This window comes from Bombina bombina, chromosome 7 (genome assembly GCF_027579735.1).
Source record: "Bombina bombina isolate aBomBom1 chromosome 7, aBomBom1.pri, whole genome shotgun sequence".
Taxonomy (NCBI): Eukaryota; Metazoa; Chordata; class Amphibia; order Anura; family Bombinatoridae; genus Bombina; species Bombina bombina.
Window position 1 is genome coordinate 396,701,636 of NC_069505.1, and position 27,445 is coordinate 396,729,080.

The window sequence follows — 27,445 nt, forward strand, 5'->3', positions numbered from 1 at the left end:
ACCCCTAAACCGAGCTCCCCCCACACCGCCGCCACTCGATTAAAATTTTTAACCCCTAATCTGCCGACCGCCACCTACGTTATATTTATGTACCCCTAATCTGCTGCCCCTAACCCCGCCGACCCCTGTATTATATTTATTCACCCCTAACCTGCCCCCCACAACGTCGCCGCCAGCTACTACAATAATTAACCCCTAATCTTCCGACCGCAAATCGCCGCCACCTACGTTATCCCTATGTACCCCTAATCTGCTGCCCCTAACATCGCCGACCCCTATATTATATTTATTAACCCCTAATCTGCCCCCCTCAACGTCGCCGACACCTGCCTACACTTATTAACCCCTAATCTGCCGAGCGGACCTCACCGCTACTATAATAAAGTTATTAACCCCTAATCCGCCTCACTAACCCTATCATAAATAGTATTAACCCCTAATCTGCACTCCCTAACATCGCCGACACCTACCTTCAATTATTAACCCCTAAACTTCCGATCGGAGCTCACCGCTATTCTAATAAATGGATTAACCCCTAAAGCTAAGTCTAACCCTAACACTAACACCCCCCTAAGTTAAATATAATTTTTATCTAACGAAATAAATTAACTCTTATTAAATAAATGATTCCTATTTAAAGCTAAATACTTACCTGTAAAATAAACCCTAATATAGCTACAATATAAATTATAATTATATTATAGCTATTTTAGGATTAATATTTATTTTACAGGCAACTTTGTAATTATTTTAACCAGGTACAATAGCTATTAAATAGTTAAGAACTATTTAATAGTTACCTAGTTAAAATAATAACAAATTTACCTGTAAAATAAATCCTAACCTAAGTTATAATTAAACCTAACACTACCCTATCAATAAAATAATTAAATAAACTACCTACAATTACCTACAATTAACCTAACACTACACTATCAATAAATTAATTAAACACAATTGCTACAAATAAATACAATTAAATAAACTAGCTAAAGTACAAAAAATAAAAAAGAACTAAGTTACAGAAAATAAAAAAATATTTACCAACATAAGAAAAATATTACAACAATTTTAAACTAATTACACCTACTCTAAGCCCCCTAATAAAATAACAAAGCCCCCCAAAATAAAAAATTCCCTACCCTATTCTAAATTAAAAAAGTTACAAGCTCTTTTACCTTACCAGCCCTGAACAGGGCCCTTTGCGGGGCATGCCCCAAGAATTTCAGCTCTTTTGCCTGTAAAAGAATAAATACAATACCCCCCCCCCAACATTACAACCCACCACCCACATACCCCTAATCTAACCCAAACCCCCCTTAAATAAACCTAACACTAAGCCCCTGAAGATCTTCCTACCTTGTCTTCACCATCCAGGTATCACCGATCCGTCCTGGCTCCAAGATCTTCATCCAACCCAAGCGGGGGTTGGCGATCCATAATCCGGTGCTCCAAAGTCTTCCTCCTATCCGGCAAGAAGAGGACATCCGGACCGGCAAACATCTTCTCCAAGCGGCATCTTCGATCTTCTTCCATCCGGTGCGGAGCGGGTCCATCTTGAAGCAGGCGACGCGGATCCATCCTCTTCTTCCGATGTCTCCCGACTAATGACGGTTCCTTTAAGGGACGTCATCCAAGATGGCGTCCCTCGAATTCCGATTGGCTGATAGGATTCTATCAGCCAATTGGAATTAAGGTAGGAATTTTCTGATTGGCTGATGGAATCAGCCAATCAGAATCAAGTTCAATCCGATTGGCTGATCCAATCAGCCAATCAGATTGAGCTCGCATTCTATTGGCTGTTCCGATCAGCCAATAGAATGCAAGCTCAATCTGATTGGCTGATGGGATCGGCCAATCGGATTGAACTTGATTCTGATTGGCTGATTCCATCAGCCAATCAGAAAATTCCTACCTTAATTCCGATTGGCTGATAGAATCCTATCAGCCAATCGGAATTCGAGGGACGCCATCTTGGATGACGTCCCTTAAAGGAACCGTCATTAGTCGGGAGACATCGGAAGAAGAGGATGGATCCGCGTCGCCTGCTTCAAGATGGACCCGCTCCGCACCGGATGGAAGAAGATCGAAGATGCCGCTTGGAGAAGATGTTTGCCGGTCCGGATGTCCTCTTCTTGCCGGATAGGAGGAAGACTTTGGAGCACCGGATTATGGATCGCCAACCCCCGCTTGGGTTGGATGAAGATCTTGGAGCCAGGACGGATCGGTGATACCTGGATGGTGAAGACAAGGTAGGAAGATCTTCAGGGGCTTAGTGTTAGGTTTATTTAAGGGGGGTTTGGGTTAGATTAGGGGTATGTGGGTGGTGGGTTGTAATGTTGGGGGGGGGGTATTGTATTTATTCTTTTACAGGCAAAAGAGCTGAAATTCTTGGGGCATGCCCCGCAAAGGGCCCTGTTCAGGGCTGGTAAGGTAAAAGAGCTTGTAACTTTTTTAATTTAGAATAGGGTAGGGAATTTTTTATTTTGGGGGGCTTTGTTATTTTATTAGGGGGCTTAGAGTAGGTGTAATTAGTTTAAAATTGTTGTAATATTTTTCTTATGTTGGTAAATATTTTTTTATTTTCTGTAACTTAGTTCTTTTTTATTTTTTGTACTTTAGCTAGTTTATTTAATTGTATTTATTTGTAGCAATTGTGTTTAATTAATTTATTGATAGTGTAGTGTTAGGTTAATTGTAGGTAATTGTAGGTAGTTTATTTAATTATTTTATTGATAGGGTAGTGTTAGGTTTAATTATAACTTAGGTTAGGATTTATTTTACAGGTAAATTTGTTATTATTTTAACTAGGTAACTATTAAATAGTTCTTAACTATTTAATAGCTATTGTACCTGGTTAAAATAATTACAAAGTTGCCTGTAAAATAAATATTAATCCTAAAATAGCTATAATATAATTATAATTTATATTGTAGCTATATTAGGATTTATTTTACAGGTAAGTATTTATCTTTAAATAGGAATAAGTTATTTAATAAGAGTTAATTTATTTCGTTAGATAAAAATTATATTTAACTTAGGGGGGTGTTAGTGTTAGGGTTAGACTTAGCTTTAGGGGTTAATCCATTTATTAGAATAGCGGTGAGCTCCGATCGGAAGTTTAGGGGTTAATAATTGAAGGTAGGTGTCGGCGATGTTAGGGAGGGCAGATTAGGGGTTAATACTATTTATGATAGGGTTAGTGAGGCGGATTAGGGGTTAATAACTTTATTATAGTAGCGCTCAGGTCCGCTCGGCAGATTAGGGGTTAATAAGTGTAGGCAGGTGTCGGCGACGTTGTGGGGGGCAGATTAGGGGTTAATAAATATAATATAGGGGTCGGCGATGTTAGGGCAGCAGATTAGGGGTACATAGGGATAACGTAGGTGGCGGCGTTTTACGGAGCGGCAGATTAGGGGTTAAAAGTGTAATGCAGGGGTCAGCGATAGCGTGGGCGGCAGATTAGGGGTTAATAAGTGTAAGGCTAGGGGTGTTTAGACTCGGGGTACATGTTAGAGTGTTAGGTGCAGACGTAGGAAGTGTTTCCCCATAGGAAACAATGGGGCTGCGTTAGGAGCTGAACGCTGCTTTTTTGCAGGTGTTAGGTTTTTTTTCAGCTCAAACAGCCCCATTGTTTCCTATGGGAGAATCGTGCACGAGCACGTTTTTGATGCCGGCCGCGTCCGTAAGCAGCTCTGGTATCGAGAGTTGCATTTGCGGTAAAAATGCTCTACGCTCCTTTTTTGGAGCCTAACGCAGCATTTGTTTGAACTCTCGATACCAGAGTTAAATTTATGGTGCGGCCAGAAAAAAGCCCGCGGAGCGTTAACAGCCCTTTTACCGCCGAACTCTAAATCTAGGCCTAAGGGTGCAGTGTTTGTAACTATGTATAACACTGCTGCCAGATTGTCAAAGACACATGCACGCTCCTGAGCTCACCTTATATTACTCTTTCACAAAGGATACCAAGAGTAAAATGGGAAGTCCTATCCAATCAATTTAAAGCAAAGGTAAAGTTAGCCTGTATTGACTACAATCTACCATTTCTCATTATCACCTTACACTAGTCGCTAAGTTATTTTTGTGATTGTTCTAGTATTTTTCTTAAAAAATCAATTTCCAATTCCCTACCGTTTGGGTCCTGACTCCTCCCAAGCCCTACTTCCTTCTTCTGCATTTTGTGACGTCTTCAGCGGTCTCACCTGCTCTCTCCGCCTCTAAAAATGCGCGTTCACGGATCCGGATTCAAATGAGCATGCGCTATTTGCCAATCCTAATTTTTAATGCGCATGTGCTACTCGCCAATGTAAAGAGATTTGCTTGTCCGCATCCGTAATAAGCCGATGTGATGACGTAGTGAGCCTGGGATTCCTACCTGGTAGTAGGACGCATACTCAAAACGGAAGTGCGCATGGATATCAAGCTAAGGAAAAAATCAATGGCACATGCGCTTTAGAGTAAAGAGGCGGGTGACATAGATTGACGGCCGCCTAACAGCCGAAAAATCAGTTGACTAAGAAAACACGTGATCTAAAGGGAAAAAAAATATATATCTACGGGTTGAATTTGTGCACGGATAGAAATAGCTTTAGAAAGGTGATATCTTTCTTTATACGCATTAATATAAAATCTGATGATTGAAAGTTTTAGGGGTCCATTTATCATTGTGCGGACGGACATGATCCGCTATATCGAACCGTGTCCACTGCACATCGATAAATGCCAACAGCATACGCTGTCGGCATTTATCATTGCACCAGCAGTTCTTGTGAATTGCTGGTGCAACGCCGCACCTTGCAGATTCGCGGCCAATCGGCCGCCAGCAGGGGGTGTCAATCAACCCGATCATATTGGCGATGTCCGTCCGCCGGCTCAGAGCAGGCAGACAGGTTATGGAGCAGCGGTCTTTAGAAACACGGGGCATCAAGCTCCGTTCAGAGCTTGATAAATAGACCCCATAGTGTTTTACCACACATAATGCTATACTACATAGAGATTAGGGGAACCATCACTTTAATTTTAATTTGACTTCCCTGTCCCTTTAAGACTTGTATAGCGTGCTATATGTACATTTCCTTGCACACACAAGATACATATTAGAAATTCAATACTTAAAGTGACAGTAAACACCTTGTAATTACAACATATTTTTTTTTATTTTTTTTTTAATATATTTTTTATTGAGGAAAAAAAACAAAACAAAGTACAGACAACAAAATACTGTATAGGTTACAATTGTAGTAGATTCAATTACATATGATCACTTTCAAATGATACAGGTAGATTCACTAATATACGTGACCAGTATTGTGATATAGCTTAGTTAATTCTGTCTGTGATTATAAAAATATGAGTGTCCTCATTTTAAACAAAAACAAAACAAAAGCATCATGTCACAAAGTGAAAACAATTATTGGACTTACCTATTATATAAAAGGTTAAATAATAACCACAGCCCAACAATCAATTTATCCCTTGGACAACCAAAAGCTGAGATATAGCACACATAAGTTTTTGTTATTCGTTAAATATATAGTATTATTACAGTTTATGCTGTTTTATGGAGGTGCTGGTAACTTAATTAAACTATAAGTGTAGGGATGAAACCCGGTTAAGATATGAAGCATGCAAATTGGCCTCTAAAAACAGTAATATGGGCATATTGTGCAAGTAATGAAAGTACCCCTAGGACCAAGACTGGGCCATGACTGTGTGATATTAATTCTGAGTTACAGTCTTATGAAAACCAGGTCCCAGCACTCAAAATTGTAACGTATGTGCTAGCACTAATACACATGTTAGGCATATGAAAAACATAAAAACTTATTAACAGTGGCCCCGTTTTTACTGTGAGTAGCTACAAGAATTTGTTAGGTTGCATAGCAATGTCCTGCCAGGATCGCTCAAATCTTTGATTTAACAGTTAGTGAAATGGCCCTGGGGAAGGGAGGCTGCCTGCCTATCTACGTGATCGTCTATATTTTGAAAGACATTCCTGTGAGGTACAATAGAGCGTTCTGAATAGGACATATGTATGGTACAGAAACACGGATAGTAATCCTTTATAAAGTCTATAAGATAAGTTTATTGTTAATAGGTAGATTTACCGGCGAGGGGCTAATTCCGCTGTGTAGTGACTGAGAGGTGCATCCGCAAACTACCCCTCTCCTGTTCTCGGGATATAACCCTCACCATGGGAGATATAGATGCCCCCAGCTGAGGCAGGTAAATATGTCTGCCTTCCATAATCGCCTGTTGATGATGAGACATGCTGTACAGGCTGATCAGAAAATCTCTTTAGCGTCTCTGGGGGTTCCCGCAAGTCCACTTGCCTCAAAATTGCACAAGGGGTAATTATCTTGTCTCCTCTCGTATAAAAGAGACTATCATATAGTGCAATCTGTTCTCTTAGGGCATACTCCACTCTGATGAGCTTCGGTACTCTAGCGGGCGCCATGTATGAACCTGCTGAAACCGGGCAGCTGTCCCCAATATCAGAGCGCCCAGCGGCTGGGTCCGCTATTTTAGGAGACATGAAGCCTGGAACTTGGCCAATATCCACTTGTAGCTGTGAGTCTCCATAGCAGTGCGCAGAGTCAAGCTTTCTTGTCGAAGACGTGTGAGGTTTTGCATTAGGTAGTATGTGCGCCATGGATGTAACGCCATTTTGACTGCCGGAATCTGCAGATCCCTCGCGCTGGGTAGACAGTGTGCTGTTAGCGAATAGCTTGTCCATCAGGTAGTCATATGGCGCTCCCTCAATCAGTTTATCAAAAAGTCTCTCTAATTTTTCAAGGGACGTTAAAGGATGCTGTTGCAACCTCGGTTCTCCCAGGCATGACATTGCTCAATGAGATGTAAGAAGGCCCACACTTCCTTCGGTTGGTTATATTTGGTAGGTAGTCGGTTAGCTTAGAGTCCAGCTATAGATAGAAATTGAAAAGATTCAGTAAGCCAGAGTACTCCGGCAGCACTGATAACCTGGCTTTTCCCGGGGGGGGGGGAGGTGGATACCTATTATTAGGCCGCCGCCTTAGGCCAATCTCCGTTCTGAGTCCCCAATGTCATATAAACGGCAAGGAAAGGTAATTTCGGACCCCAGATGCCAGATCTACGGTGCTGTCAGTGATAAAATTCTTATGCTTGCTGTTAAATATTAATAATCGGCGGATTATCAAAAATTCTGTTGGAGCCCTCAGAAAATGCGTCCTATCTGGAACACTGCACGGACACGCCCCGTAATTACAACATTTTTATGCAGTCTTCTTGTAGATTAACATATTAGCCGAGTCTGAACGTTATTAGAAAGGATTAACATCTTATTTGCTCTAACTGCATTTCAAAGGTCAAGCTTCACAAACTACTTCCCTTACTCGGAGGAACCCATTCAGACTTGATTTTGAAGATGACAGGGCTTGTTTGGTTTCAGCAGAAAAGATAGGACAACACTACACATTAGGGATAGATATGTAGCAAAGTTAGGCTTGTGCATCCTGCCATGTGCTCTTTCAATTTTCTGCACTGGGAAATACAGTTTTCAGATTTAAAGGATTATAAAACATTACATGTTTGTAAGTAATTAAATTACATATTACAGTTTATATTAATAAAAGGATCAAAACCCGACACTTATTTTTAGCATTTTTGCTATCACTCTGTTTAAACAAAAATAGAGCCTTTGTTTTTTTTTTTTATTTACCTATGTAAACACTATCTATACATATTTAAAGTAGACAACTCAAGGTATTGATCAGGGCCTATTCTGGTATATTTTATGCCAATATTTGGCTGCCAGATACGATCATACAAAATATCATTAACTTTTTCTCAAACTTTGGATTTCTCACTGAAATTATTTTCACACTACTGCAGTCATCAGAGAAATGGTTGTAAATTGCATGGAAGCTTTGCGCTCATGAGAGGGCGCTTTCATAGGCTCCAATGGGAGCCTTGTTCTCATGCCGTCATACACGGCACAGAACCTAAGCACAGCGAAGGGGGTAAGTTGCCCAGCAAATTTAAATATATATGTATGTATATGAATATATACATATATATTTATGTGTTTATATTTGTATATACACATATGATTGGAGTAGCCATGTTAGTCCAGAGATTTAGATATCAAAATAACAAGAGTATTGCATTGAGCAATGATACTTTTTTTATTGGACTAACTATACATTTATAAGATGACAAGCTTTCGGAAGAGTTCCTTCCTTTATCAAGTCTGAAGCAATACTAACCAATTCAATGGAATTTACAGATTGTATCTTAAAACACAGAATAGCTAAGAAGACAGTGCAGGGAGAGGAGGAGGTGTCGTAAAAATCATGAGGGGGGCTTAGGTAACAGGCAGACAGTGTCCAGTGTAGGAGAACAGACAGGGGAAATATATAGCTTTACATAGAGCATATACTGACATAAAGTTATATATCAACATTGAATCAATATCTATAGAGATGTGAAATTGTATATACAGGGGGAATACAAAAGTTAAGAAAAGACAAAAGTGTGGACATAGGCTTACCTGTGTACCTATGTATAAAGAATGTGGAATATACAATGTAATTGACTAAATGAAAGTACATTACAAAAAATTTTGATAATGTGTTAAGAATCCAGAGTCCACATTTAGTCCAGAATTAAACAGGTTGAAGTGCATTATCATTTTCATTTCAAAGGTTTTTCTTTCCATGGTGTTATTGAAGTTGCCTCTGAGAATTTTGATTTTGAGGTTTTGGATGGAGTGGTCAGGTTGGGTGAAATGGTGATGTGAAATGGGATGCTATATTGGAGAAACAAGCCAAAAACTGCACCTTCGAATGAACTTACACAGACACTCAATCAAAAACCACTGTGAAACAAAATACTGCACCCCTGTTGGTCACCATTTCACCCAACCTGACCACTCCATCCAAAACCTCAAAATCAAAATTCTCAGAGGCAACTTCAATAACACCATGGAAAGAAAAACCTTTGAAATGAAAATGATAATGCACTTCAACCTGTTTAATTCTGGACTAAATGTGGACTCTGGATTCTTAACACATTATCAAAATTTTTTGTAATGTACTTTCATTTAGTCAATTACATTGTATATTCCACATTCTTTATACATAGGTACACAGGTAAGCCTATGTCCACACTTTTGTCTTTTCTTAACTTTTGTATTCCCCCTGTATATACAATTTCACATCTCTATAGATATTGATTCAATGTTGATATATAACTTTATGTCAGTATATGCTCTATGTAAAGCTATATATTTCCCCTGTCTGTTCTCCTACACTGGACACTGTCTGCCTGTTACCTAAGCCCCCCTCATGATTTTTACGACACCTCCTCCTCTCCCTGCACTGTCTTCTTAGCTATTCTGTGTTTTAAGATACAATCTGTAAATTCCATTGAATTGGTTAGTATTGCTTCAGACTTGATAAAGGAAGGAACTCTTCCGAAAGCTTGTCATCTTATAAATGTATAGTTAGTCCAATAATAAAAAAAGTATCATTGCTCAATGCAATACTCTTGTTATTTTGATATATACACATATTAACACATAAATATATATTTATATACTGTAATTGTTGCAAAGAAGCAGGGGCGGAGACAGTGTTGTTAGAGTGAGGAACCAGGAAATAAACACTACACGTACTGTATATATTTATGTGTTAATATGAGTATATACACATATTAACACATAAATATATATCTATATAAGAATATACATATATATTTACAGGGAACACACAGTTCCCATAGACCGCAATGTAAAGGCACGTTTCAATGCCGTTTTTTTCTTCTAACACCCGCCAACTTTATCCCCCAAAAACTGCCTGGTGTAGTTATTTTAAAAATACTCGCCACTGTAATTTGGCGGCATTTGGGACATATTTATAATAATAACCAGAGATCTGATCTCTGGTTCATTTTATAAACAATAACCAACCACTTAATTAACTGTATACTTGTAATCTAGCCCATAATTTTCTCTTAACATTTTAATGTGCCTTTTATATTACTTCAACCGTCCCTAAATAGCCTAAACAGAAGAGATCAGATAATGAAAACCTAGGTTTCAACATGACAGCTGTAATTACTTTACAGCAACAAAACGTTATATAAAAATGATACACATTTCTTATATATTAAAACAACTGATATATATATATATATATTTTAAATCAGCTATTATTCTGAGGGTAACCTTTGCTATGAATACATCATGATTGTATTATCATTTATTTAGTGTTTAATAACACTTTATTAACTGTAATATATCATCAGTTTCCTTCTAATATGCAAAATGTTCCAATACATACTAAACACTTTCAATCTTTGTATTCCTGTTACATTTACTAAATGGCTGTCACATTAGTGAATAGATTTATATAACATATTAAGTGTCGTCCTACTTTTGGCCAGAGCTCTAATTTACATTGAAAGGATTGGCATTTCTTTGTGTAATATAAAAGCCAACATCTGTACAATTGGACTAACATCTATTTGCAGCTTTGTTCAATGTTGTTATTCTTGACGCAGGCCAAAGTCTTCAGAAAATACTTAGTATAAGTACTTGTTAATCAAATAATTCACTGATGCCAAAATTATAATTCTTAGCTGAAACTAATAAATAACATTGCGGCTGGTGTTAAAGGAACAGTAACCTCTAATAAAATAAACTTGTATATGAAAGAGTACTATTTAAACATATAAAAATATTTTTACATAAAAAAGTTAAAGGGGCATGGTACCTAAATGTTAAAGCACTTGAAAGTGATGCAGCATAAGCTTTAAAAAGATGACTAGAAAATATCACCTGTTAAAAAGGAAGATATTTACCTCAAAATTTGCCAAGTATTCACACCCCATTGTATAGGGACTTTAATCAGCCAATCAATATCTTAGTCCCAGGACTTGCAAGGGAGTGTGCATCTGGCATGTGCAGGCACAGTCATGTTATTTCCTTATTCAGTTTAAGGAAGTTTACTATGAAATCTCACAAGATTTCATTAAAATCTAATGATATCACAGCAAAGCATAGCATGACCTCACCACTGCTGCTAATGCTGATTGGCTATTGTTTGTTTTTTTGTTTTTGTTTTTTTCCACTTGCAGCTAGACAGTAGCTGAAGTATAACTGTTGAAATTTTGAAGTAAAATGTTCTTTACATAGAGATGCTCAAGTGATATTTTCTTGTTAGCTTTTTACAGTTATGCTGCATCACTTTCAAGTGATTTAGCATATGGGCATTATGTCCCTTAAAGTAAACGTTCTTTATTTTAATTCTGAAGCTAACAGGCAGTGAAGTATTTGTATGACTGTGATTTAAAGGACATTAAAGGGACAGTCTAGTCAAAATTAAACTTTCATGATTTAGATAGGGCATGCAATGTTAAACAACTTTCCAATTTACTTCTATTATCTAATTTGCTCAATTCTTTAGATATCCTTTGTTGAAGAAATAGCAATGCACATGGGGAGCCAATCACACAAGGCCTCTAGGTGCAGCAACCAATCAGCAGCTACTGAGTATATCTAGATATGCTTTTCAGCAAGTGATATCAAGATAATGAAGCAAATTAGATAATAGAAGTAAATTAGAAAGTTGTTTGAAATGACATGCTCTTTCTAAATCACGAAATAAAAAAATTGGCTCTCATGTCCCTTTAATAAAAACTCAGCAATATACTTTTATTATTTATTTTGTCCCCTTTTCCTGTAATTCCATTCTGAAATTGTGAGCTTTTCAGTTCCTATTAGAAATGGAAGTGTAGAACACTGTTATATTCCACACAGCCATTGGATGCACACTCTAGTGACCTATGTGTAACTGTTTCTAATTGGCCACAGCAGAGAAGGTAACCAAAGTTACAACATGGCAGCTCCCATTGTTTTATAGACATTAAGGGGGATATCTATCAAAGTGTCAGTTGTGTTGCATTCGCCGGCATCAATACGCTCGCCTAACATCGCCAAACATTGCGGCCGCGGATCTCAATATGATCTCCATATTTATAAATAAAGCCGCCAAAAACACGCGCACCAAGTACGAGGCGGTGAGCATCGGACTGTTTTTAACAAACAGTTATCGATGACTCTGCTATTCGTGTTTTTCCGAACTTTATTTATACCATTTCACTAAACGCCGCCAATATACTAAAATGTTTAACCCCTATCCCGCCGCTCCCCGACCCAATATAACTAAAGTTATTAACCCCTATCCCGCCACTCCCCGACCCCGCCGCAACCTAAATAAAGTTATTAAGCCCTATACCGCCGCTCCCCAACACCGCCTCAACCTAAAGAAACTTATTAACCCCTAAACCTCTGGCCTCCCACATCACCACCACTAATTAAACCTATTAACTCCTAAACTGTCAGCCCCCCACATCGCAAAAAACTAAATTAAACTATTAAACCCTAAGCCTAACAACCCCTTAACTTTAAATTAAAATTACAACATCCCTATCTTCAAATAAATTAAAACTTAACTGTAGAATTAAAATAAACTAATTTTAAACTATTAATTAACCTACCCTAACTATTATACTACAATTACATTAAACTGCCAATTAAATTAAATTAATTACATATTAAAAAACCTTATCCTACTAAAATTATTTCAATCTACAATTAAACATTATTACAAAGTCCTAAAGTACAAAACAACAAAACACTAACGCCTAGATTACGAGTAGGGATGTGTTTATATCCGAATTCGAATGTTAGAACGAATGTTATTGTAGAAATTCGATTTACATAATAGAATGTTGATAAGAACGAATATTCTTAAAAATTCGATTTTCAAAGTTTTCGAATGTCACATTCGAATTCGAATGTCACATTCGAATTCGAATGTTTCATTGGAATATCACATTCGAATTCGAATATTACATTTATAAAACACAATTGTAGACTAGAAACACTATTTCGAATGTCACATTCGAATCGAATATCACATTCGAATCGAATGTCACATTCGAATATTACATTTATAAAACACAGTATTAGACTAGAAATACTATTTCGAATTTGAATGTCACATTCGAATCGAATATCACATTCAAATCGAATATCACATTTAAAACACAGTATTAGACTAGAAATACTATTTCAAATTCGAATGTGACATTCAAATTCGAATGTAGCATTCAAATTCGAATATTACATTTATTAAACACAGTTGTAGACTAGAAATACTATTTCAAATTTGAATGTCACATTCGAATTCGAATGTCACATTCGAATTCAAATATTACATTTCGAAATTGAATGAATACATAGCTAAACATTCTATTATTCGAACAAATATTTTCAAATTTTATTGAAAAATTCGAAAACGAAAATTCAAAAATAGAATGTTATATAAACATTCGAAATTCGAACGAACGAATGTATCAAAATTCGTTTTAAATTTTGAATTTTTAGAAACATTCACCCATCCCTAATTACGAGTTCTGCGTTAGCCTTAAAAAGCAGCGTTAAGGGGTCATAACGCTGCTTTTTAACGCCCGCTGGTATTACGAGTATGGCAGGTACAGGTGTACCGCTCACTTTTCTTCCGCAACTTTTCCATACCGCAAATCCCCTTACATCAATTGCGTATCCTATCTTTCTCTTGTTAAGTGTATCCAGTCCACGGATCATCCATTACTTGTGGGATATTCTCCTTCCCAACAGGAAGTTGCAAGAGGATCACCCACAGCAGAGCTGCTATATAGCTCCTCCCCCAGCTGTCATATCCAGTCATTCTCTTGCAAGCCTCAACCAAGATGGAGGTTGTAAGAGGAGTGTGGTGTTTTATACTTAGTTTATTCTTCAATCAAAAGTTTGTTATTTTTAAATGGTGCCGGAGTGTACTGTTTATCTCAGGCAGTATTTAGAAGAAGAATCTGCCTGCGTTTTCTATGATCTTAGCAGAAGTAACTAAGATCCATGGCTGTTCTCACATATTCTGAGGAGTGAGGTAACTTCAGAGAGGGAATGGCGTGCAGGTTTTCCTGCAATAAGGTATGTGCAGTGTTGAGAACCTCCGTGTGTTGCTTGGGGAGGTATTAGCTGCTCTGAATGACTGTAACACAGTTGCAGTACCAGAGAAATTGTGTAGGCTGGATAAATACTATGCGGTGCCGGTGTGTACTGATGTTTTTCCTATACCTAAAAGGCTTACAGAAATTATTAGCAAGGAGTGGGATAGACCGGGTGTGCCTTTTTCCCCACCTCCTATATTTAGAAAAATGTTTCCAATAGACGCCACTACACGGGACTTATGGCAGACGGTCCCTAAGGTGGAGGGAGCAGTTTCTACTTTAGCAAAGCGTACTACTATCCCGGTTGAGGACAGTTGTGCTTTTTCAGATCCAATGGATAAAAAATTGGAGGGTTACCTTAAGAAAATGTTTATTCAACAAGGTTTTATTTTACAGCCCCTTGCATGCATTGCGCCTGTCACGGCCGCGGCGGCATTCTGGTTTGAGGCCCTGGAAGAGGCCATCCATACAGCTCCATTGACTGAAATTATTGACAAGCTTAGAACACTTAAGCTAGCTAACTCATTTGTTTCTGATGCCATTGTTCATTTGACTAAACTAACGGCTAAGAATTCCGGATTCGCCATCCAAGCGCGTAGGGCGCTATGGCTTAAATCCTGGTCAGCTGACGTGACTTCGAAGTCTAAATTACTCAACATTCCTTTCAAGGGGCAGACCTTATTTGGGCCTGGTTTGAAGGAAATTATTGCTGACATTACTGGAGGTAAGGGTCATACCCTTCCTCAGGACAGGGCCAAAGCAAAGGCCAAACAGTCTAATTTTCGTGCCTTTCGAAATTTCAAGGCAGGTGCAGCATCAACTTCCTCCGCTTCAAAACAAGAGGGAACTTTTGCTCAATCTGAGCAGGCCTGCAAACCTAACCAGTCCTGGAACAAAGGCAAGCAGGCCAGAAAGCCTGCTGCTGCCTCTAAGACAGCATGAAGGAACGGCCCCCTATCCGGCGACGGATCTAGTAGGGGGCAGACTTTCTCTCTTCGCCCAGGCGTGGGCAAGAGATGTTCAGGATCCCTGGGCGTTGGAGATCATATCTCAGGGATATCTTCTGGACTTCAAAGCTTCCCCTCCACAAGGGTGATTTCATCTTTCAAGGCTATCTGCAAATCAGATAAAGAAAGAGGCATTCCTACGCTGTGTGCAAGACCTCCTAGATATGGGAGTGATCCATCCAGTTCCGCGGACGGAACAAGGACAGGGTTTTTATTCAAATCTGTTTGTCGTTCCCAAAAAGAGGGAACCTTCAGACCAATTTTGGATCTAAAGATCTTAAACAAATTCCTCAGAGTTCCATCTTTCAAAATGGAAACTATTCGAACCATCCTACCCATGATCCAAGAAGGTCAGTACATGACCACAGTGGACTTAAAGGATGCCTACCTTCACATACCGATTCACAAAGATCATCATCGGTTTCTAAGGTTTGCCTTTCTAGACAGGCATTACCAATTTGTAGCTCTTCCCTTCGGGTTGGCTACAGCCCCGAGAATCTTTACAAAGGTTCTGGGCTCACTTCTGGTGGTTCTAAGACCGCGAGGCATAGCGGTGGCTCCGTATCTAGATGACATCCTGATACAGGCGTCAAGCTTTCAAGTTGCCAAGTCTCATTCAGAGATAGTTCTGGCATTCCTGAGGTCGCACGGGTGGAAAGTGAACGAGGAAAAGAGTTCTCTATCCCCACTCACAAGAGTCTCCTTCTTAGGGACTCTTATAGATTCTATAGAAATGAAAATTTACCTGACGGAGTCCAGGTTATCAAAACTTCTAAATGCTTGCCGTGTTCTTCACTCCATTCCGCGCCCTTCGGTAGCTCAGTGTATGGAGGTAATCGGCTTAATGGTAGCGGCAATGGACATAGTGCCATTTGCGCGCCTTCATCTCAGACCGCTGCAATTATGCATGCTGAGTCAGTGGAATGGGGATTACACAGATTTGTCCCCTCTGCTAAATCTGGATCAAGAGACCAGAGATTCTCTTCTCTGGTGGTTGTCTCGGTTCCACCTGTCCAAGGGTATGACCTTTCGCAGGCCAGATTGGACAATTATAACAACAGATGCCAGCCTTCTAGGTTGGGGTGCAGTCTGGAACTCCCTGAAGGCACAGGGATCGTGGACTCAGGAGGAGAAACTCCTTCCAATAAATATTCTGGGGTTAAGAGCGATATTCAATGCTCTTCTGGCTTGGCCTCAGTTAGCAACACTGAGGTTCATCAGATTTCAGTCGGACAACATCACGACTGTGGCTTACATCAACCATCAAGGGGGAACCAGGAGTTCCCTAGCGATGTTAGAAGTCTCAAAAATAATTCGCTGGGCAGAGTACCACTCTTGCCACCTGTCAGCAATCCATATGAGTGAAAAAATAGATAGGAGCGCTAAAAGCTAAAGGTGCTAAATGTATTGATGTGATATTTATTAGAAAAAGAAATAAACAAATTAGATGTATGTCTAAAGAAACATAGATTTATTCACATTAGGTGATATAAAATTGTAAAAACGGACGTCTCCGTAAATAAAAACAATTTCTACAATAAAGTTGCCATCATTTGATATAAGAAAAGACTTGTAATATAAAGTTCAGTCCAAATCCGCACTTAACTTTTAAATCGGGAGTTGGTTTGTTAGCAAGGCAGGGGCTTACCCAAACGAGTGCACAGTCAGTCTGCTCCGTGATCCGTTGTACGGCCGTAATGACGTCACTATTGGGGGCGCTGTCTTGAAAACACTTACTGATTGGTGTAAATGCGATGTTGGTAGGTTACACTGTTTCTTGGCTTCTTTTGCTCCAATATAGCGTTCAAATGAAGAGAATGATCCTGCACTTAGTGCCAAATAGCACGCAGGATAACTAATCCAAAAGTGTGGTATCAAGTGGTGTCCAGAGATGACCCGTTACAGGTCTAGTGGCAAGTTGGAAATGGCTAACAGTGTTAGCAGGTAGCTTTGGTTTATCCCAAATCCAAGGACGTAGTAGGAGTAATGTCCAGAAATGACCCGTTACGGTCTAGTGGTAAAATCAGAAATGGCTAACAGTGTTAGCAGTGTGGCTCACTTTTAAATGGCAAGTGTTAGCTTAGGTGTAGTTGCAGTACATCAACGCGTTTCTCCCTCTGCAGGGCTTTTTTAAGATGACTGGTCTGCAACAGGTGTATCTTCTTTTAATGGTGTAGCTTGCTTCCCATTGGTCAAATTTTACCTGGGAGATTGAAGCTAAGGCGGTCTTTGATTTTAAGGTAGTCATATTTTTAAAGGTGGTATTGGCAACAATAGATTAAGGCAACTAATATATAAAAATATATATATATACATACAATCTTAGGGAGATTTACAATTAGTATTCCCACTCCCTAAAAAAGGGTTTCTTAATTCAAACAAAATATTTAATAATAAGACCAAAAAGGAAAAAAGAGAGAAAAAGGAGAGAAAAAAAGAGTAAAAAAGTCAGAAAAAAGAAAAGAATGCAAACAAGGGGGAGAGTCAAAAATTATATATAATAGGAGAAAATATCAATAGAACCTGCTAAATAATATGGTGTCATGTTTATTTGTGCAGACTAATTTTTAGTCAAATAAAAAAGGAGAAATGTCTAACTCAGAGTTCAGACCGGCAGGGAACAAGGTGTTGTATTTATAAATCAATTCTGCTTCTTTGATTTTTAGAGCTTTCTCTATATTGCCTCCCCTCCAGTTTTGTTTCACCTGTATTATTCCCCAATAACTCAAATCTTTGGTATTTCCTTTGTGTATTGATTTGAAATGCTTATATAGGTTGGTGTCTACCATTCCTTTCTCAATGCACAATAAATGCTCCCTGATCCTATCTCTGATCATTCGTTTGGTCTCCCCAAAATATATCAGATTGCATGTGCACCTCAAAATGTAGATTACTCCTTTTGTGGTACATCTAATACAGTCCTTAATCGTAATTTCTTTATTTGATTTTGGGATATGTATTATTTTTCTCTTATCACTATGCTTGCAAGCCTTGCAAGAATAGCAGGGAAAAAAACCTGATATTGTCCCTCCTTGTAGATCTTTCTGTGTAAGGGTCAGTTTTTTAGTTATTCTTGTACGTGTGCTAGGTGCAAGTAGTGTTTTGAAATTTCTAGTTTTTCTAAAAATCAGTCTTGGTTTCTGTGGGAGTGAGTCTCCAACTATAGGATCAGCTTTTAATATGGGCCAGTGTTTGTTGAGAATTTTTCGCATAATTCTATGATCTTCATTGTATTCAGTGATGAATGGGACATTAATTATTTCAGAGTCATTATTGGTGGGTTTTTGTTTGTATGAGAGGAGGCTCTTTCTGTCTGTGTTCCTTGCTCTTACTACAGCTTTATTTATGACCTCATCATCATAGCCTCTATCTTTGAATTTATCAATCAGGGATTCTATTTGATTCTCAAAGTCTGAGATCCTGGAGCAGTTCTTCCTTACTCTTAAGCTTTGGCCCACTGGAATGTTATCTATCCATTGCTGAAGATGACAGCTTTGTGAATGAATGAAGTTGTTACAGTTTACCTCTTTGAAATGTGTTTTAGTCTCTAAATTGCTGTTTATTACCATTATTTCTAAATCTAGAAAAACGACCCTATCTTTACTATGGTTAAATGTAAAATTAAGCCCTTTGTCATTCGAATTGATATCGGAAAATGATACCACACTTTTGGATTAGTTATCTGCTATGCTATTTGGCACTAAGTGCAGGATCATTCTCTTCATTTGAACGCTATATTGGAGCAAAAGAAGCCAAGAAACAGTGTAACCTACCAACATCGCATTTACACCAATCAGTAAGTGTTTTCAAGACAGCGCCCCCAATAGTGACGTCATTACGGCCGTACAACGGATCACGGAGCAGACTGACTGTGCACTCGTTTGGGTAAGCCCCTGCCTTGCTAACAAACCAACTCCCGATTTAAAAGTTAAGTGCGGATTTGGACTGAACTTTATATTACAAGTCTTTTCTTATATCAAATGATGGCAACTTTATTGTAGAAATTGTTTTTATTTACGGAGACGTCCGTTTTTACAATTTTATATCACCTAATGTGAATAAATCTATGTTTCTTTAGACATACATCTAATTTGTTTATTTCTTTTTCTAATAAATATCACATCAATACATTTAGCACCTTTAGCTTTTAGCGCTCCTATCTATTTTTTCACTCATATGTTCATTTCTGCTACCTAGTTGGGGACCCATAGGTATTTTTAGGAGTTTGGTGTATCTTCCTGCGCTCTCTAGTACTATTCTCATACTCTTAGCAATCCATATCCCAGGCGTGGAGAACTGGGAGGCAGATTTTCTAAGTCGTCAGACTTTCCATCCGGGGGAGTGGGAACTCCATCCGGAGGTGTTTGCTCAATTGATTCATCGTTGGGGCAAACCAGAGTTGGATCTCATGGCGTCTCGCCAGAACGCCAAGCTTCCTTGTTAGGGATCCAGGTCCAGGGACCCAGAAGCGACGCTGATAGATGCTCTAGCAGCGACTTGGTTCTTCAACCTGGCCTATGTGTTTCCACTGTTTCCTCTGCTCCCTCGACTGATTGCCAAAATCAAACAGGAGAGAGCATCAGAGGAGAATTGCCTGGTATTTCGGGGCTGGACTGACCTTACTTGGCAGGATCTGACTGATATACTTCAGGAAAGTTTTCTTCTGTGAAAAGCACACTGGTCTAAAAGAGGCTGCTTCCGGGTGGTAAATCGCCATAGAACAAGCCACTGAGCTGTTGTTCGTTCCTGGTAGAGCGCTTCTCTCTTTGTATGCAAATTATTATGACCCTGGGGAAGTCTCCCTATGGATGATGGGGGAAACCAGACGTGGACTCCTTGCCCAGTGTGCTTAGAGGAATGTGGCTGCACCTCACTGACGAGGCCCATAGGAGGCCGAAACGATCGTCTGGGGTTGTCATGTTCCTTGTTCAGAGGAGAATTGCCTGGTATTTCGGGGCTGGACTGACCTTACTTGGCAGGATCAGACTGATATACTTCAGGAAAGTTTTCTTCTGTGAAAAGCACACTGGTCTAAAAGAGGCTGCTTCCGGGTGGTAAATCGCCATAGAACAAGCCACTGAGCTGTTGTTCGTTCCTGGTAGAGCGCTTCTCTCTTTGTATGCAAATTATTATGACCCTGGGGAAGTCTCCCTATGGGTGATGGGGGAAACCAGACGTGGACTCCTTGCCCAGTGTGCTTAGAGGAATGTGGCTGCACCTCACTGACGAGGCCCATAGGAGGCCGAAACGATTGTCTGGGGTTGTCATGTTCCTTGTTCAGAGGAGAATTGCCTGGTATTTCGGGGCTGGACTGACCTTACTTGGCAGGATCAGACTGATATACTTCAGGAAAGTTTTCTTCTGTGAAAAGCACACTGGTCTAAAAGAGGCTGCTTCCGGGTGGTAAATCGCCATAGAACAAGCCACTGAGCTGTTGTTCATTCCTGGTAGAGCGCTTCTCTCTTTGTATGCAAATTATTATGACCCTGGGGAAGTCTCCCTATGGGTGATGGGGGAAACCAGACGTGGACTCCTTGCCCAGTGTGCTTAGAGGAATGTGGCTGCACCTCACTGACGAGGCCCATAGGAGGCCGAAACGATCGTCTGGGGTTGTCATGTTCCTTGTTCAGAGGAGAATTGCCTGGTATTTCGGGGCTGGACTGACCTTACTTGGCAGGATCAGACTGATATACTTCAGGAAAGTTTTCTTCTGTGAAAAGCACACTGGTCTAAAAGAGGCTGCTTCCGGTGGTAAATCGCCATAGAACAAGCCACTGAGCTGTTTTTCGTTCCTGGTAGAGCGCTTCTCTCTTTGTATGCAAATTATTATGACCCTAGGGAAGTCTCCCTATGGGTGATGGGGGAAACCAGACGTGGACTCCTTGCCAAGTGTGCTTAGAGGAATGTGGCTGCACCTCACTGACGAGGCCCATAGGAGGCCGAAACGATCGTCTGGGGTTGTCATGTTCCTTGTTCAGAGGAGAATTGCCTGGTATTTCGGGGCTGGACTGACCTTACTTGGCAGGATCAGACTGATATACTTCAGGAAAGTTTTCTACTGTGAAAAGCACACTGGTCTAAAAGAGGCTGCTTCCGAGTGGTAAATCGCCATAGAACAAGCCACTGAGCTGTTGTTCATTCCTGGTAGAGCGCTTCTCTCTTTGTATGCAAATTATTATGACCCTGGGGAAGTCTCCCTATGGGTGATGGGGGAAACCAGACGTGGACTCCTTGCCCAGTGTGCTTAGAGGAATGTGGCTGCACCTCACTGACGAGGCCCATAGGAGGCCGAAACGATCGTCTGGGGTTGTCATGTTCCTTGTTCAGAGGAGAATTGCCTGTTATTTCGGGGCTGGACTGATATACTTCAGGAAAGTTTTCTTCTGTGGAAAGCACACTGGTCTAAAAGAGGCTGCTTCCGGGTGGTAAATCGCCATAGAACAAGCCACTGAGCTGTTGTTCGTTCCTGGTAGAGCGCTTCTCTCTTTGTATGCAAATTATTATGACCCTGGGGAAGTCTCCCTATGGATGATGGGGGAAACCAGACGTGGACTCCTTGCCCAGTGTGCTTAGAGGAATGTGGCTGCACCTCACTGACGAGGCCCATAGGAGGCCGAAACGATCGTCTGGGGTTGTCATGTTCCTTGTTCAGAGGAGAATTGCCTGGTATTTCAGGGCTGGACTGACCTTACTTGGCAGGATCAGACTGATATACTTCAGGAAAGTTTTCTTCTGTGAAAAGCACACTGGTCTAAAAGAGGCTGCTTCCGGGTGGTAAATCGCCATAGAACAAGCCACTGAGCTGTTGTTCGTTCCTGGTAGAGCGCTTCTCTCTTTGTATGCAAATTATTATGACCCTGGGGAAGTCTCCCTATGGGTGATGGGGGAAACCAGACGTGGACTCCTTGCCCAGTGTGCTTAGAGGAATGTGGCTGCACCTCACTGACGAGGCCCATAGGAGGCCGAAACGATCGTCTGGGGTTGTCATGTTCCTTGTTCAGAGGAGAATTGCCTGGTATTTCAGGGCTGGACTGACCTTACTTGGCAGGATCAGACTGATATACTTCAGGAAAGGTTTCTTCTGTGAAAAGCACACTGGTCTAAAAGAGGCTGCTTCCGGGTGGTAAATCGCCATAGAACAAGCCACTGAGCTGTTGTTCGTTCCTGGTAGAGCGCTTCTCTCTTTGTATGCAAATTATTATGACCCTGGGGAAGTCTCCCTATGGGTGATGGGGGAAACCAGACGTGGACTCCTTGCCCAGTGTGCTTAGAGGAATGTGGCTGCACCTCACTGACGAGGCCCATAGGAGGCCGAAACGATCGTCTGGGGTTGTCATGTTCCTTGTTCAGAGGAGAATTGCCTGGTATTTCGGGGCTGGACTGATCTTACTTGGCAGGATCAGACTGATATACTTCAGGAAAGTTTTCTTCTGTGAAAAGCACACTGGTCTAAAAGAGGCTGCTTCCGGGTGGTAAATCGCCATAGAACAAGCCACTGAGCTGTTGTTCGTTCCTGGTAGAGCGCTTCTCTCTTTGTATGCAAATTATTATGACCCTGGGGAAGTCTCCCTATGGGTGATAGGGGAAACCAGACGTGGACTCCTTACCCAGTGTGCTTAGAGGAATGTGGCTGCACCTCACTGACGAGGCCCATGGGAGGCGGAAACGATCGTCTGGGGTTGTCATGTTCCTTGTTCAGAGGAGAATTGCCTGGTATTTCTGGGCTGGACTGACCTTACTTGGCAGGATCAGACTGATATACTTCAGGAAAGTTTTCTTCTGTGAAAAGCACACTGGTCTAAAAGAGGCTGCTTCCGGGTGGTAAATCACCATAGAACAAGCCACTGAGCTGTTGTTCGTTCCTGGTAGAGCGCTTCTCTCTTTGTATGCAAATTATTATGACCCTGGGGAAGTCTCCCTATGGGTGATGGGGGAAACCAGACGTGGACTCCTTGCCCAGTGTGCTTAGAGGAATGTGGCTGCACCTCACTGACGAGGCCCATAGGAGGCCGAAACGATTGTCTGGGGTTGTCATGTTCCTTGTTCAGAGGATAATTGCCTGGTATTTCGGGGCTGGACTGACCTTACTTGGCAGGATCAGACTGATATACTTCAGGAAAGTTTTCTTCTGTGAAAAGCACACTGGTCTAAAAGAGGCTGCTTCCGGGTGGTAAATCGCCATAGAACAAGCCACTGAGCTGTTGTTCGTTCCTGGTAGAGCGCTTCTCTCTTTGTATGCAAATTATTATGACCCTGGGGAAGTCTCCCTATGGGTGATGGGGGAAACCAGACGTGGACTCCTTGCCCAGTGTGCTTAGAGGAATGTGGCTGCACCTCATTGACGAGGCCCATAGGAGGCCGAAACGATCGTCTGGGGTTGTCATGTTCCTTGTTCAGAGGAGAATTGCCTGGTATTTCGGGGCTGGACTGACCTTACTTGGCAGGATCAGACTGATATACTTCAGGAAAGTTTTCTTCTGTGAAAAGCACACTGGTCTAAAAGAGGCTGCTTCCGGGTCGTAAATCGCCATAGAACAAGCCACTGAGCTGTTGTTCGTTCCTGGTAGAGCGCTTCTCTCTTTGTATGCAAATTATTATGACCCTGGGGAAGTCTCCCTATGGGTGATGGGGGAAACCAGACGTGGACTCCTTGCCCAGTGTGCTTAGAGGAATGTGGCTGCACCTCACTGACGCGGCCCATAGGAGGCCGAAACGATCATCTGGGGTTGTCATGTTCCTTGTTCAGAGGAGAATTGCCTGGTATTTCGGGGCTGGACTGACCTTACTTGGCAGGATCAGACTGATATACTTCAGGAAAGTTTTCTTCTGTGAAAAGCACACTGGTCTAAAAGAGGCTGCTTCCGGGTGGTAAATCGCCATAGAACAAGCCACTGAGCTGTTGTTCGTTCCTGGTAGAGCGCTTCTCTCTTTGTATGCAAATTATTATGACCCTGGGGAAGTCTCCCTATGGGTGATGGGGGAAACCAGATGTAGAGTCCTTGCCCAGTGTGCTTAGAGGAATGTGGCTGCACCTCACTGACGAGGCCCATAGGAGGCCGAAACGATCGTCTGGGGTTGTCATGTTCCTTGTTCAGAGGAGAATTGCCTGGTATTTCGGGGCTGGACTGACCTTTCTTGGCAGGATCAGACTGATATACTTCAGGAAAGTTTTCTTCTGTGAAAAGCACACTGGTCTAAAAGAGGCTGCTTCCGGGTGGTAAATCGCCATAGAGCTGTTGTTCGTTCCTGGTAGAGCGCTTCTCTCTTTGTATGCAAATTATTATGACCCTGGGGAAGTCTCCCTATGGGTGATGGGGGAAACCAGACGTGGACTCCTTGCCCAGTGTGCTTAGAGGAATGTGGCTGCACCTCACTGACGAGGCCCATAGGAGGCCGAAATGATCATCTGGGGTTGTCATGTTCCTTGTTCAGAGGAGAATTGCCTGGTATTTCGGGGCTGGACTGATCTTACTTGGCAGGATCAGACTGATATACTTCAGAAAAGTTTTCTTCTGTGAAAAGCACACTGGTCTAAAAGAGGCTGCTTCCGGGTGCTAAATCGCCATAGAACAAGCCACTGAGCTGTTGTTCATTCCTGGTAGAGCACTTCTCTCTTTGTATGCAAATTATTATGACCCTGGGGAAGTCTCCCTATGGGTGATGGGGGAAACCAGACGTGGACTCCTTGCCCAGTGTGCTTAGAGGAATGTGGCTGCACCTCACTGACGAGGCCCATAGGAGGCCGAAATGATCATCTGGGGTTGTCATGTTCCTTGTTCAGAGGAGAATTGCCTGGTATTTCGGGGCTGGACTGATCTTACTTGGCAGGATCAGACTGATATACTTCAGAAAAGTTTTCTTCTGTGAAAAGCACACTGGTCTAAAAGAGGCTGCTTCCGGGTGCTAAATCGCCATAGAACAAGCCACTGAGCTGTTGTTCATTCCTGGTAGAGCACTTCTCTCTTTGTATGCAAATTATTATGACCCTGGGGAAGTCTCCCTATGGGTGATGGGGGAAACCAGACGTGAACTCCTTGCCCAGTGTGCTTAGAGGAATGTGGCTGCACCTCACTGACGAGGCCCATAGGAGGCCGAAACGATCGTCTGGGGTTGTCATGTTCCTTGTTTAGAGGAGAATTGCCTGGTATTTCGGGGCTGGACTGACCTTACTTGGCAGGATCAGACTGATATACTTCAGGAAAGTTTTCTTCTGTGAAAAGCACACTGGTCTAAAAGAGGCTGCTCCGGGTGGTAAATCGCCATAGAACAAGCCACTGAGCTGTTGTTCGTTCCTGGTAGAGCGCTTCTCTCTTTGTATGCAAATTATTATGACCCTGGGGAAGTCTCCCTATGGGTGATGGGGGAAACCAGACGTGGACTCCTTGCCCAGTGTGCTTAGAGGAATGTGGCTGCACCTCACTGACGAGGCCCATAGGAGGCCGAAACGATCGTCTGGGGTTGTCATGTTCCTTGTTCAGAGGAGAATTGCCTGGTATTTCAGGGCTGGACTGACCTTACTTGGCAGGATCAGACTGATATACTTCAGCAAAGTTTTCTTCTGTGAAAAGCACACTGGTCTAAAAGAGGCTGCTTCCGGGTGGTAAATCGCCATAGAACAAGCCACTGAGCTGTTGTTCGTTCCTGGTAGAGCGCTTCTCTCTTTGTATGCAAATTATTATGACCCTGGGGAAGTCTCCCTATGGGTGATGGGGGAAACCAGACGTGGACTCCTTGCCCAGTGTGCTTAGAGGAATGTGGCTGCACCTCACTGACGAGGCCCATAGGAGGCCGAAACGATCGTCTGGGGTTGTCATGTTCCTTGTTCAGAGGAGAATTGCCTGGTATTTCGGGGCTGGACTGATCTTACTTGGCAGGATCAGACTGATATACTTCAGGAAAGTTTTCTTCTGTGAAAAGCACACTGGTCTAAAAGAGGCTGCTTCCGGGTGGTAAATCGCCATAGAACAAGCCACTGAGCTGTTGTTCGTTCCTGGTAGAGCGCTTCTCTCTTTGTATGCAAATTATTATGACCCTGGGGAAGTCTCCCTATGGGTGATAGGGGAAACCAGACGTGGACTCCTTACCCAGTGTGCTTAGAGGAATGTGGCTGCACCTCACTGACGAGGCCCATGGGAGGCGGAAACGATCGTCTGGGGTTGTCATGTTCCTTGTTCAGAGGAGAATTGCCTGGTATTTCTGGGCTGGACTGACCTTACTTGGCAGGATCAGACTGATATACTTCAGGAAAGTTTTCTTCTGTGAAAAGCACACTGGTCTAAAAGAGGCTGCTTCCGGGTGGTAAATCACCATAGAACAAGCCACTGAGCTGTTGTTCGTTCCTGGTAGAGCGCTTCTCTCTTTGTATGCAAATTATTATGACCCTGGGGAAGTCTCCCTATGGGTGATGGGGGAAACCAGACGTGGACTCCTTGCCCAGTGTGCTTAGAGGAATGTGGCTGCACCTCACTGACGAGGCCCATAGGAGGCCGAAACGATTGTCTGGGGTTGTCATGTTCCTTGTTCAGAGGATAATTGCCTGGTATTTCGGGGCTGGACTGACCTTACTTGGCAGGATCAGACTGATATACTTCAGGAAAGTTTTCTTCTGTGAAAAGCACACTGGTCTAAAAGAGGCTGCTTCCGGGTGGTAAATCGCCATAGAACAAGCCACTGAGCTGTTGTTCGTTCCTGGTAGAGCGCTTCTCTCTTTGTATGCAAATTATTATGACCCTGGGGAAGTCTCCCTATGGGTGATGGGGGAAACCAGACGTGGACTCCTTGCCCAGTGTGCTTAGAGGAATGTGGCTGCACCTCATTGACGAGGCCCATAGGAGGCCGAAACGATCGTCTGGGGTTGTCATGTTCCTTGTTCAGAGGAGAATTGCCTGGTATTTCGGGGCTGGACTGACCTTACTTGGCAGGATCAGACTGATATACTTCAGGAAAGTTTTCTTCTGTGAAAAGCACACTGGTCTAAAAGAGGCTGCTTCCGGGTCGTAAATCGCCATAGAACAAGCCACTGAGCTGTTGTTCGTTCCTGGTAGAGCGCTTCTCTCTTTGTATGCAAATTATTATGACCCTGGGGAAGTCTCCCTATGGGTGATGGGGGAAACCAGACGTGGACTCCTTGCCCAGTGTGCTTAGAGGAATGTGGCTGCACCTCACTGACGAGGCCCATAGGAGGCCGAAACGATCATCTGGGGTTGTCATGTTCCTTGTTCAGAGGAGAATTGCCTGGTATTTCGGGGCTGGACTGACCTTACTTGGCAGGATCAGACTGATATACTTCAGGAAAGTTTTCTTCTGTGAAAAGCACACTGGTCTAAAAGAGGCTGCTTCCGGGTGGTAAATCGCCATAGAACAAGCCACTGAGCTGTTGTTCGTTCCTGGTAGAGCGCTTCTCT